Source organism: Periplaneta americana, unplaced genomic scaffold (genome assembly GCF_040183065.1).
Source record: "Periplaneta americana isolate PAMFEO1 unplaced genomic scaffold, P.americana_PAMFEO1_priV1 scaffold_80, whole genome shotgun sequence".
Lineage (NCBI taxonomy): Eukaryota > Metazoa > Arthropoda > Insecta > Blattodea > Blattidae > Periplaneta > Periplaneta americana.
This window is the reverse complement of record NW_027185561.1, coordinates 11418-26012: the sequence shown is the minus strand read 5'-3', so window position 1 is coordinate 26012 and position 14595 is coordinate 11418. Positions and strand designations below refer to the sequence as shown.

Sequence of the window (14595 nt, the reverse complement as noted above, 5' to 3'; positions counted from 1 at the left end):
TGTAGTATAGGAAATATAAAATTGTTAAGATTTGACCAGTGATAATATAAGGATCTTCTACTGGTCGTGCTCCAATTCATGTTAATAAAATTACAATATTTGTTATTAATCAAAATATGATCTGGTTAATAGGGTAAAATTGTATACTACGGAAATTTGAATTATATATAGGCATAATAAACAAAATTGCGATTGATATTACTAAGGCAATTACGCCTCCTAATTTGTTTGGAATTGATCGTAAGATTGCGTATGCAAATAGGAAATATCATTCGGGTTGAATATGAACTGGAGTAACTAATGGATTAGCTGGGGTAAAATTATCTGGGTCTCCTAAGATATATGGTTCTTTTAGTGATAATACTGTTAATAATATAATTAGGATTAGAAATCCTACAACATCTTTAATTGTGAAGTAAGGATGAAATGGAATTTTATCAATATTTCTATTTAACCCTGTAGGGTTATTTGATCCTGTTTGATGTAAGAATAGCAAATGGACTATTACAGCTGCTATTACAATAAATGGGAGAAGAAAATGGAATGTAAAAAATCGATTAAGTGTTGCATTATCTACTGCAAAACCACCTCATACTCATTGTACTAAATCAATTCCCAGATATGGAATTGCTGATAAAAGATTTGTAATTACAGTTGCCCCTCAGAATGATATTTGTCCTCATGGGAGAACATAACCTATAAAAGCTGTTGCTATTGTTAGGAATAGAATGATTACACCTACTGATCAGGTATGTAAAAATTTATATGATCCGTAATATATTCCTCGTCCAATATGTAAATAAATGCAGATAAAGAATATAGATGCTCCATTTGCGTGTAAGGTTCGTAATAATCAACCATAATTTACATCACGACAAATATGAGCAGTTCTTGAAAAAGCTATTTCAATGTTAGGACAATAATGTATTGCCAAGAATAATCCTGTGGCAGTTTGTATTACTAGACATAATCCTAATAGTGAACCAAAGTTTCATCATGTTCTAATATTGGATGGTGTTGGTAAGTCAATTAAGGCATTATTGGCAATTTTGAATAGTGGATGTTTAATACGTATAGGTTTATTCATTAATTTATTTGTCGTAGTGGCCCTTTTGAAATATTTGTAATTTTTACTACTACGATTAGTGTTAAGAATAAGTAGGAGGCAAGTATGATGGTGATTAAATTAGTTGGTTTATTATATAATTTTGTTAACGAGTTCATAATTTCATTTTGTTTATTATAAATATTTTCGTGAATTATAAGTTCTGTATTGTTAATTATTAAATCTATATTAATAACTATTAATAATATTAATATAATAATAATTATGCTTATTAATATTTTTATTGATATATAAAATATTTCGTTTGAAGCTAGTCTTGTTACATAGATAAACAATACTAATATTCCTCCTAGAAAGATTAGAAATAGAATATATGGAAATCAAAATCTTTGTGATAATAAACCTCTTATTGTGCATACAATAATTGTTTGGATTAGTAATATAAGTCCTATTGCTAATGGGTGTCTTATTTGTGTAAAAATTATTCTTGTAGTTAATATTATAATTATAATATTTTTAATATCAGAAAATAGTTTATTTAAAATGTTAATTTTGGGGATTAATGAAAAGATTTTATCTTTTTTCTGAAAGTTTTAAAAGGTGCTCCTTATTTTTGGTTTACAAGACCAATATTTTTGTTAAATTATTAAAACCAATGAAAATTATTTTTTTTTCTATTATGTTTTTTTGTGGTATTTGGGTTTTTTCTTCTAATCGTAAACATTTACTTGTTACTTTGTTGAGTTTAGAATTTATTGTCTTGATCTTGTTTTTAATATTATACACTTATTTAAATGGTTTTAATTATGAATTATTTTTTAGAATAATTTTTCTAACATTTTCTGTTTGTGAAGGTGCTTTAGGTTTATCGATTTTGGTTTCTATAATTCGTAGTTATGGTAATGATTATTTTCAATCATATGTTATGTTACAATGTTAAAGTTTTTAATGTATTTAATTTTTTTAATCCCTTTATGTTTATTAGGTAATTCTTGATGAATAATTCAATCATTAATATTCCTTTTATGTCTTTTATTTATATTTTCTATACCTAGCTTATTTTGCTGGGGTAATTTAGGATACTTATTTGGTGAAGATTTAATTTCCTTTGGTTTAATTTTGTTAAGATTATGAATTTGTGTATTGATAATTATAGCGAGAGAATCTATTTTTCGTTATAATTATTATAAAAATTTTTTTTTATTTATTGTTCTTATTTTGGTAATTATACTTTATTGTACTTTTGGGAGATTAAGAATGTTTTCATTTTATTTATTTTTTGAAGGTAGACTTATCCCAACCCTTTTTTTAATTTTGGGTTGGGGATACCAGCCTGAACGACTTCAGGCTGGTATTTATTTATTATTTTATACCTTATTGGCATCATTACCTTTATTGATTGGTATATTTTATATTTATAATTTTTTAGGTTTATTATATATTCCTTTATTAATAAATAACTTTTATGTTAATAATTTATTTTATTTATGTATAATTTTGGCGTTTTTGGTTAAGATACCTTTATTTTTAGTTCATTTATGATTACCTAGGGCTCATGTAGAAGCTCCTGTTTCGGGTTCAATGATTTTGGCTGGTGTACTATTAAAGTTAGGAGGATATGGCTTGTTGCGTGTATTTGTAATTTTAATTAATTTTTCTGTATTTAATTATATTTGAATTTCTATTAGATTAATTGGTGGTGTAATTGTTAGATTAATTTGTATGCGTCAAACAGATTTAAAGTCATTAATTGCTTATTCTTCTGTAGCTCACATAGGTATTGTTATTGGAGGTTTGATAACTTTAAATTATTGGGGATTTTGTGGTTCATATATTTTAATAGTTGCTCATGGTTTATGTTCTTCTGGTTTATTTTGTTTGGCTAATATTTCTTATGAGCGTTTAAGTAGCCGTAGATTATTGATCAATAGGGGTTTAATGAGATTTATACCAAGAATAACTATATGGTGATTTTTATTAAGATCTTGTAATATAGCTGCCCCACCTTCATTAAATTTATTAGGTGAAATTAGATTATTAAATAGTTTAGTAGGTTGATCGTGATTAACCATGTACACTTTAATACTTTTGTCTTTTTTTAGTGCTGCTTATACTTTATATCTTTATTCATATAGTCAACATGGAATATATTATTCTGGTATTTATTCTTGTTCTTTAGGTTATTCTCGTGAATATTTACTTTTATTTTTACATTGATTTCCATTAAATATATTAATTTTGAATAGTGATGTTATTGCATTTTGAATATAAATGTACTTAAGTAGTTTAATATAGTAAAATGTTGATTTGTGATATCAATGATATAATTTATTTATCTTAGGTTATTATATATATATCAATTTGTTTTATTAGATTTTTTTTTTTATTTATTTTTAGAATTATTTTGATTTTTATAGGGTTTTACTTTGTTATTAATGATATAATTTATTTTATTGAATGGGATATTATTAGTTTTAATACTAGATCTATTGTTATGACTTTTTTATTTGATTGAATATCTTTATTATTTATAGGCTTTGTTTTTTTTATTTCTTCTTTAGTTATTTTATATAGAGATGATTATATGGATGGTGATATAAATATTAATCGATTTATTTTACTAGTACTAATATTTGTAATATCTATAATATTTTTAATTATTAGACCTAATATAATTAGAATTTTGTTGGGTTGGGATGGTTTGGGCTTGGTTTCTTACTGTTTAGTTATTTATTATCAAAATGTTAAGTCTTATAATGCAGGGATAATTACTGCATTATCTAATCGAATCGGGGATGTTTGTTTATTAATAGCTATTTCTTGAATATTAAATTTTGGGAGATGGAATTATATTTACTATTTGGAATTATTAAAAGGTAGTTTTGAAATAGAAATTATTTCCTTTCTTGTGGTTGTAGCAGCAATAACTAGGAGAGCTCAAATTCCATTTTCTTCTTGACTTCCTGCTGCTATAGCAGCACCTACTCCGGTATCTGCTTTGGTTCATTCTTCTACATTAGTTACTGCGGGTATTTTCTTATTAATCCGTTTTAGAGTTGCTTTTGGTGATTGGTTAAATATTTTTATTTTACTTATTTCTGGTTTAACAATATTTATAGCTGGTTTAGGGGCAAATTTTGAATATGATTTGAGGAAAATTATTGCTTTATCTACTTTAAGACAGTTGGGCTTAATAATAAGTATTTTGTCTATGGGCTTTTCTGTTTTAGCTTTTTTTCACTTATTAACACATGCTTTATTTAAGGCATTATTATTTATATGTGCTGGTATAATAATTCATGTTATAAAGGATTCTCAAGATATTCGTTTTATAGGTAATTTATCCTTTCAAATGCCTTTAACTTCAACTTGTTTATGTATTTCTAATCTTGCTTTGTGTGGTATACCATTTTTGGCAGGATTTTATTCAAAGGATTTAATTTTGGAAATAGTATCCTTAAGATATGTAAATATATTCGGATTTTTTTTGTTTTATTTTTCTACAGGTTTAACTGTTTGTTATTCTTTTCGTTTATTTTATTATACATTGTGTGGTGATTTTAATATATTAAGTATATATAATATAGGTGAATATAGATTTAATATAATTAAGGGGATGCTGGGTTTATTGATTATAGCTGTCATGGGTGGTAGTTTTCTTAGTTGAATTATTTTTCCTACTCCTTTATTAATTTGTTTACCTTTTTATTTAAAAACTTTAGTATTGTTAGTTAGTTTTTTAGGTGGTTGGTTTGGTTATGAAATTTCTAAAATTAATATTGGTAATAAATTATTATCTATTAAATTTTATTTGTATTCGAGATTTATGGGTTCTATATGATTTATACCATACATTTCTACTTATGGTATATCTAACATACCTTTATTTTTAGGATATAAATCATATAGGGTATTTGATTCTGGTTGAAGAGAATACTTCGGGGGTCAAGGTATATACATATTATTTATATATATAGGTAAAATTAATCAGTGATGACAATATAATAATTTAAAGTTCTTTCTTATATTTTTTGTAATATGAATTGTTATTATGATATTTATATTAATTATTTAAACTTGAATAGCTTATATTATAGAGCATAACATTGAAGATGTTAATGAGATTTATTTAATCTTTAAGTATTTATAAAAGTTTCCTTTATTTCTACAGTGAAAGTGTAGTGTTTTAAATATCTTTAAACTATATAAATTAGAAATGTAAACGGAATTTAACCGCTAAAGTAATAAGTTAGCAGCTTTTACTTGTTCTACACATTTCCTTAACTGGAATATTCAATTCAATTATATTATTAACAGTAATATACCTCTTTTTGGTTTCAGTTAAAAATAAGGATAATATTTATCTAAATATCAGGTCGAAACTGATTGCAATTAATTGCTTCTTATTTAAGATAGATTGAATAATCAATACTTTTTGAATGCAACCCAAATGTTATACTTAACTACTATCCTATGATGCTCATTCTAATGATCCTTGATTTCACTCATGATATAAGCCGAATAGTAGAATTAGTAAGAATGTTGTTCTAATAATTGTTCATATTATGATTCTTGATGTGTATATAATGATTGTTATTGGTAATAATAAGGCAATCTCCACATCAAAGATTAAAAAGATTACTGCAATCAAGAAGAATCGTAGTGAAAAAGGTAATCGTGCTCTTGATTTCGGGTCAAATCCACATTCAAAAGGTGAACTTTTTTCTCGATCTTCAATCTGTTTTTTTGATAGTATTGTCGCTATTATTATAATAATTGTTGACAATGCTATAATTATTATAATAGAATATCTTGTTAATAAAATTATTTATCTTGTTTATACAAACTTTTTGATTGGAAGTCAAATATACTAATTATATTAGATAAATTATATTATCTTCCTCATCAATAAATAGATATATATAAGAATAATCATACAACATCTACAAAGTGTCAATATCAAGCTGCTGCTTCAAACCCAAAATGGTGGTTTGATGAAAAATGTAGTGTTAAGTGTCGTAATAGGCAAGTTATTAAAAATGTTGTTCCAATAATAACATGCAGTCCGTGGAATCCTGTTGCAATAAAGAAGGTAGATCCATATACTGAATCTGCAATGGTGAAAGGTGCTTCTATATATTCATAGGCTTGTAGAGCAGTAAAATAAATACCTAATACAACCGTAAAAAATAATCCTTGTAGTGTTTGATTATAATTATTTTCTAGGAGACCATGGTGTGCTCATGTTACAGTAACTCCTGATGCTAATAAAATAGCTGTATTTAATAGTGGAATTTGTAGTGGATTAAAAGGATAAATACCTATAGGTGGTCATAAGGATCCAATATCAATAGTTGGAGATAAACTTCTATGAAAGAATGCTCAAAAAAATGAAATGAAGAAGAATACTTCTGAAATAATAAATAGAATTATACCTCATCGTAGTCCTTTTGTTACCATTTTTGTATGTAATCCCTGATAAGTACCTTCTCGCACAATGTCTCGTCATCATTGAATTATTGTTAATAATATAATAGTTATACCAATAATTAGTAGTTCTTGATTATATTGGTGAAATCATTTAATCATACCTGTTATTGTTACTATTGCACCAATAGCCCCAGTTAGGGGTCATGGTCTCTGATCAACTAAGTGAAATGGATGATTTGCGTGTCTTGTCATTAATTTACTTCTCTAGAATATAAAGTGCTTAATACTGCAAATACATACGATTGAATAATAGCTACTGCGGATTCTAAAATTAATAATGCAATTTGGGTTATAATTAATAATCTTAATATTATATAACTTAAAAATGGACCTGTATTTCCTAATAAGGTTAATAGTAAATGTCCAGCAATTATATTTGCAGCTAATCGTACTGCTAGTGTTCCAGGTCGAATTATATTTCTGATTGTTTCAATACATACTATAAATGGTATTAGGACTGGAGGAGTGCCTTGTGGTACAAGGTGTGCAAATATATGTTGAGTATTATTAATTCAACCAAATAATATAAAACTAATTCAAAGTGGTAATGCTAAAGATAAAGTTAATACTATATGGCTTGTTCTGGTAAAGATATATGGGAATAGACCTAAGAAATTATTAAATATAATTATTGAAAATAAGGAAATAAAAATAAATGAAGCTCCTTTATAAGAATTTTTTGTTCCAAGTAATGTTTTGAATTCTTTATGTAAATTTATTAATAATTTATTTCATAAAATATAATGTCGTGATGGAATTAATCAATAACTTATTGGAATAATAGATAATCCTAATATAGTACTAATTCAATTTAATGATAAATTTATTACACTTGTTGATGGATCAAATACTGAAAATAAATTGCTTATCATTTTCAATTTATATTTCTTATATTAATTATTTTTTTTTCTGTTAATGATTTAATTGGAATATATGAGAAATAATTTATGGAATTAAATAATATAAATATAATGGAGAAAAATGAAAATAGTATTAATCATCTTAGAGGTATTATTTGTGGAATAGAAAATTATTCATATGAATAATTTTATCTTGACAAGATAATGTTATTATTTAACTAAATTTTCTCATCAGAAGTAATTGCTAAATTACTATAATTTGGTTTAAGAGACCATTACTTGCTTTCAGTCATCTGATGACTCATTTATTTTTAGGATTCAGTTAATAAAACTATTTGTTGAAATACTTTCAATTACGATTGGTATAAATCTGTGATTTGCTCCACAGATTTCGGAGCATTGACCATATATAACTCCAGGTCGATTAATTAAAAATCTAACTTGGTTTAGGCGACCTGGAGTTGCATCAGCTTTTACACCAAGACTCGGAATTGTTCATGAGTGTAAAACGTCTGCTGCTGTTACGATAATTCGAATAAATGTATTCATGGGCAATACTGCTCGATTATCAACATCTAGTAGTCGGAATATACTATGATCTATTTCATCTTGAGGAATTATATATGAATCGAATTCTACCTTTGCGAAATCTGAATATTCATATCTTCAATATCATTGATGTCCAATAGTTTTTAATGTTACTGTAGGTGTATTGATTTCATCCATTAAATATAATAGTCGTAGAGATGGTACTGCAATAAAGATTAGAATTACTGCTGGAGCAATTGTTCATGCTAATTCAATTATTTGACCTTCCAATAAAAATCGATTAATATATTTATTAAAAACTATTGCAATTATTATATATGATACAACTATTAAAATTATAATAATAATTATTAAGGCATGGTCATGGAAATAAATTAATTGTTCTATAATAGGGGATGCTCTGTCTTGCAAATTTATATTGGCTCATGTTGTCATTATTTCTAATAAAAGTTTTTTAAAAATACTTTATTTATAGAGCTTAAATCCATTGCACTTATCTGCCATATTAGAATAATACTAATATACTAACTAGTAATTGTTGGTAATTCTGAATAACTATGTTCTGCAGGTGGTAAACTTTGTAGTCATTCAATCGAATTTCTTGTTTGTGTAGGAAATAGAATTTGTCGATTAGTTCTTATACTTTCTCATATAATGAAAATAAATATTAGAACTCCTACAAATGAAATTATAGATCCAATAGACGATACTACATTTCATGCTGTATAAGCATCGGGATAATCGGAGTATCGTCGAGGTATACCAGCTAATCCAAGAAAATGTTGTGGGAAGAATGTTATATTTACTCCTACAAATATAATTGCAAATTGTGCTTTTAATCATTTTGGATTTATAGTTAAACCTGTAAATAGAGGGTATCATTGAATGAATCCTGCCATGATAGCAAATACTGCTCCTATTGATAATACGTAATGGAAGTGAGCTACAACATAATAAGTATCATGTAAAACAATATCAATTGATGAATTTGCTAATACGACACCTGTTAAACCTCCAATGGTGAATAGGAATACAAATCCTAATGATCATAAACAGGGTGCTCTATACGATAATTGTGAACCATATACGGTAGCTAGTCAACTAAAAATTTTAATTCCCGTCGGAACTGCAATAATTATAGTAGCTGATGTAAAATATGCTCGTGTATCAACATCCATTCCTACGGTAAATATATGGTGTGCTCATACTACAAATCCTAATAGACCAATTGCTAGTATAGCAAAAATTATTCCTAGGTTTCCAAAAGCTTCCTTTTTTCCTCTTTCATGACAAATAATGTGTGAAATTATACCGAATCCCGGAAGAATTAAAATATAAACTTCTGGATGACCAAAGAATCAGAATAAGTGTTGATATAAAATTGGATCACCTCCTCCTGCTGGATCAAAAAAGGATGTATTTAGATTTCGATCAGTTAATAATATAGTAATTGCCCCAGCAAGTACTGGTAGAGATAATAATAATAATAATGCTGTAATAGCTACTGATCATACAAAAAGAGGAATTCGTTCTGGTTTTATGTTAATAGGTTTTATATTAATTGTTGTGGAGATAAAATTAACAGCTCCTAGAATTGAGGATACACCTGCTAGATGTAATGAAAAAATTGCTAGATCAACAGATGCTCCGGCATGAGCAATACCTCTTGCTAGTGGTGGGTATACTGTTCATCCTGTTCCGGCACCTCTTTCTACTATGCTGCTAGCTAGTAATAAAGTTAATGAAGGTGGTAATAATCAGAATCTTATATTATTTATTCGTGGGAAGGCTATATCTGGGGCTCCTAATATTAATGGTACTAATCAATTACCAAATCCCCCAATTATAATTGGTATTACTATAAAGAAAATTATAATGAAAGCATGGGCAGTAACAATTACATTATAGATTTGATCATCTCCAATTAGTGAGCCTGGCTGCCCGAGTTCAGCACGAATTAATATACTTAGGGATGTTCCTACCATACCTGATCAGGCACCGAAAATAAAATATAATGTTCCAATATCTTTATGATTTGTTGAAAATATTCATCGTTGCAAAGTTAGTAGAATGACTGAGATTGAATAGGTGATAGATTGTAAATCTATTAAGGAGAATTATTTCTCTTCTACTATCCTATCAAGAATGAATAAATTTGTTAAAGGTCTTATATTCATATTTTGTATGATAATAGAATGCAATTCTATAGGAGTAAATTATTTACTAAGGCTTAAAGAAATTTAATCTTTATTTATAGCTTTGAAGGATATTAGTTTAAAATTAACTTAAAGCCTTTAAAAGATATTTATTGTTAGTGTACATAATATTAAACCTAGTATAGAGATTGAAGATAAAATTATTCCAGCTGGAATAATTTTACTATTATGAAATTGAACATTTCATTTTGGCTCGATATATAGAATTATAAAGCTTGCATAGCAAACTCGTAAATAATAATACAATGTTATTAATGACATGACCACTATAAACGAAATAATAAAATTTATTTCGTTTATAATTATATGTTGAATAATAATTCATTTTGGTAAAAACCCTAGAAATGGAGGTAAACCTCCCAATGATAATAAAGTGGTAAATATCAAAAATTTTATTGTAGATATTTCACTTCCTATTAAAAACGTTTGATTAATAAATGAAATTTGATGTGATTTAACAATAGTAATGATTGTTAAAGTTAGAATTGAATAGATTAGGAAGTAAAAAATTCATATATTTTCTCCAATACTTATAGCTACTAACATTCACCCTATATGATTAATTGAAGAATATGTTAGGATTTTTCGAATTGAAATTTGATTTAATCCACCAATGGATCCAATAATAACAGATATTAAAATAATAGTTCACATGAATATATTTATGGTTAGTAAGTATGAAATTAGTATTAGTGGTGCAATTTTTTGAATAGTGATTAAGATGAAACAATTGTTTCATCTTAATCCTTCTATAATACTTGGAAATCATCAGTGAAGTGGAGCGGCTCCACTTTTCAATAATAAGGGTGTATTAATAATTATTGATGTCAAATAATTATTAGAAAATGTGTATAATTCTTCAATTATTGATTTTCTAATAATTAGGAATAGTAGAGTTGATGATGCTAGAGCTTGTACAATAAAATACTTTATTGAGGCTTCTGTTGTGTATACATTCTTATTAGTTGATATTAGAGGAATAAATGATAATAAATTAATTTCTAATCCTATTCATGCCCCTAATCATGAATTTGATGAAATTGAAATTAATATACCTCTTGTTAGAGTTGTTAACAAGAGGATTTTTGTTGAATTGTTGGTCATTAGAGAAGAGAGGATTTCCTCTATAAATGGGGTATGAACCCATTAGCTTATTTAGCTTACTTTTCTAGTATAATGTATATTTATTATACATTTTGGTGTATGGTGCACAAAAATTTTTGATATTTTAGGTAATAGTTTAATTCTATTAAATGTAATAAAGGTAATTTTAAATTACTTTATTTATCCTATCACGATAACCCTTTATTCAGGCACTTTATTTTTGTTATTTTAAGATAATGTTTTCTTTGTTGGTTCTACATTTATAGATTATAATAAGTATTCTATTAAATGTTGGTAATTCGATTTTTTGTTAATATAAGGTTATATATATATATAAATTAATTACTTAAATAAAATAACCTATTTTACTAAGAAATAGGTTTATTTATATTATAATAATTAATTTATATATAATACAGATTATCTATGAATATACAGCATTATTGTTGAAAAATAGAGGTATATATATATATGATTTATATTAATATAAATCTAAATTATTAGTATATATATTATTTATATAAAAAATATATTCTTGTTAAATCTATTTATTAATAATTGGTTATTTAAAATAGGTCCTTATATATATATATGTATATATAAAATAAATAATTGATGGGATATAATTATTATCGATAGTGACATTAAACCTTTAATGTATAAATAATAGTAACAGTATAACTACAGATCTCATTTAATAATTAAAAAAAAAATGAGATCTGTAGTTATACTGTTACTATTAAAGGGAAAGAAAATTTTATTATAGTAGAGGTTGATGCTTCAGTTTTTTTTTTTTGGGTCCATGGTTTTAAATGTTTTCTTAAGAGTTGAAGAGTTGATGTTAGTAGTTGTGTTGAAAATACGTTGTGAGTTGGTTGAAATGTATGGAGAAATTCGGGTTTTACTTTTTTTATTTTTTATTCTATCTAATCTTTATTTTTTTATTTAGTTCCGATTTTTGTTTCAGTATTTACTCAATGGGTTTTATTCTTGCTTATTTATTTGCTTTTAAATTATTTTATATGTAAGTTTTTGCAGGATTCAATTAATTTTATCTTAATGATAATTTAATTTTTTATTTATTCGCAGTAATAAATTTTGTAAATTTATGGGAATTTGATTTGGTAATTTTAATTTATTATTGGTAAAATTTGTGCCAGCATCCGCGGTTATACAATGAATATGAGTGAATCTTTTTAGTTAAAGTAGTTAAAGATTTTTTTGAAGTTATTTTGTTATTTTTGGGTGAAATCTTAATATTTATTATAACTTTATTTTATTTGAGGCTATGAAATCTTTTGTTTTAAACTAGGATTAGATACCCTATTATTTTAGATATAAATTATTTTTAACTTGAGTAGTATTAGTTAAGGTCTTGAAACTTAAAGAATTTGGCGGTATTTTAGTCTTTTTAGAGGAATCTGTCCCTTAATCGATAGTCCGCGTTGAACCTTACCAGGATTAATTATATGTATACCGCCGTTATAATGAAAATCTTTTTAGGGTAAATTGAATTTTCTTGATTTAGTTATATAAATTATTTCAGGTCAAGGTGCAGTTTATGTTTTGGTGGAGATGGATTACATTTATATTTATTATTGGATTATTGTTTGAAATTTTATTATGAAATTGGATTTAATTGTAATTTTTTGTAGATTGTAATAATGATTTTGGCTCTAAAATATGTACACATCGCCCGTCGCTCTCATTATTTATTAATTGAGATAAGTCGTAACATAGTGGCTGTACCGGAAGGTGTGGCTGGAATGATTATTTTTAATACGGGTTAAATCTTTAAGTTAAGAATTTCATTTACACTGAATAATTTTATCGTGCAATTCGATATAACCTGATTTGTTATATAAATTATTTTTTTTTTTTTAGTTTATCTTTATATTAAAATTAATTAATTGTTTTTGTATATGTTGTTGATTAAATTTTTTTAATTATAGTTTATTTTTACTGTAGAGGTTATATTATTAATTTATAGAAGTAGATTTTTGTTGTACCTTGTGTATCAGGGTTTATTAAATTATATTATAAATTTTTTGTTTCCCGATTTTGAAGGATCTAACTAATTATTTTAGTTACTGTTTTATAATTATTAATAATTATTATTTGGTAGTGAAATGTTATTCGGCTTCAATGGTTTCTGGTTTTTCAGGAAATGAATTTAATTCATATATTATTATTATATTTCTATCTTTTTAGTTTTATATTTTATTGATATTAATGTTGTGGGGGATAAGCTCTTTAACATATTTTTATAATTTTTTATTTATTAGGTAATGTTGGTTTTATAATAACTATCATTTTAAGTTTGTTAAAATTTTATTTTTTAGAATTTTGATTTATTAATATTTAATTATTTTATTGGAATTTTTTATTAAATTATTATTTATTTGTAATTATGATGGAATTAGTAATTTTCTATTTATACTATTAAATCTTTGTTAAAATTTTAAAAGGAACTAGGCAAATAGTAGTGTTCTCGCATGTTTATCAAAAACATCTTTTCTTGAATTTTAATATGAGATATAACCTGCCCACTGATAAATTTGAAGGGCCGCGGTATTTTGACCGTGCAAAGGTAGCATAATCATTAGTCTTTTAATTGTGGACTGGAATGAATGGTTGGACGAGGAATATACTGTTTCTCATTATTTTATTGAATTTAATTTTTAAGTTAAAAAGCTTAAATTTATTTATAGGACGAGAAGACCCTATAGAGTTTATATACATTATTTTATTTATTTTGTTTGTTTATTTTATCTAGTATTTAATATATTTTATTGGGGTGATTGGAAGAATTAGTTAACTCTTTTTGTTTAATATACATTAATTTATGAATACTTGATCCAATTTTGTTGATTATAAGATTAAATTACCTTAGGGATAACAGCGTAATCTTTTTTGAGAGTTCTTATTGATAAATGGGTTTGCGACCTCGATGTTGGATTAAGATTTAATTTGGGTGTAGAATTTCAATTTGTTTAGGTCTGTTCGACCTTTAAAATCTTACATGATCTGAGTTCAGACCGGCGAGAGCCAGGTCGGTTTCTATCTATAATAAATTTTATATCTTAGTACGAGAGGACCAGATATTTGGAATAATTTTTTATTTATGATTTTTATTAATTGTTACTGTTTTGGCAGATAAGTGCAATGGATTTAGAATCTTTGAATATAGATTTATTCTATAAATAGTATTTATGTTTAAGGAAATTTTTGGTTTATTTATTATTTTTATTTTGTTGATTATTTTTGTTATAGTTGGTGTTGCCTTTTTAACTTTATTAGAGCGTAAGGT

The 14595-nt window shown here is 25.7% G+C and overlaps 2 pseudogenes across 2 annotated transcripts; both read left to right on the top strand.

Annotated features, from left to right (window-relative positions):
• The first annotated feature begins 1957 nt into the window (after nucleotides 1-1957).
• Nucleotides 1958-9362, top strand: LOC138694177 (NADH-ubiquinone oxidoreductase chain 4-like; annotated as a pseudogene). Its single transcript, XR_011330838.1, has one exon. The product of XR_011330838.1 is annotated as an NADH-ubiquinone oxidoreductase chain 4-like (transcript).
• LOC138694179 (NADH-ubiquinone oxidoreductase chain 5-like) lies at nucleotides 3411-9362 on the top strand (annotated as a pseudogene). The gene has a single exon (XR_011330840.1). The product of XR_011330840.1 is annotated as an NADH-ubiquinone oxidoreductase chain 5-like (transcript).
• Nucleotides 9363-14595: the final 5233 nt, after the last annotated feature.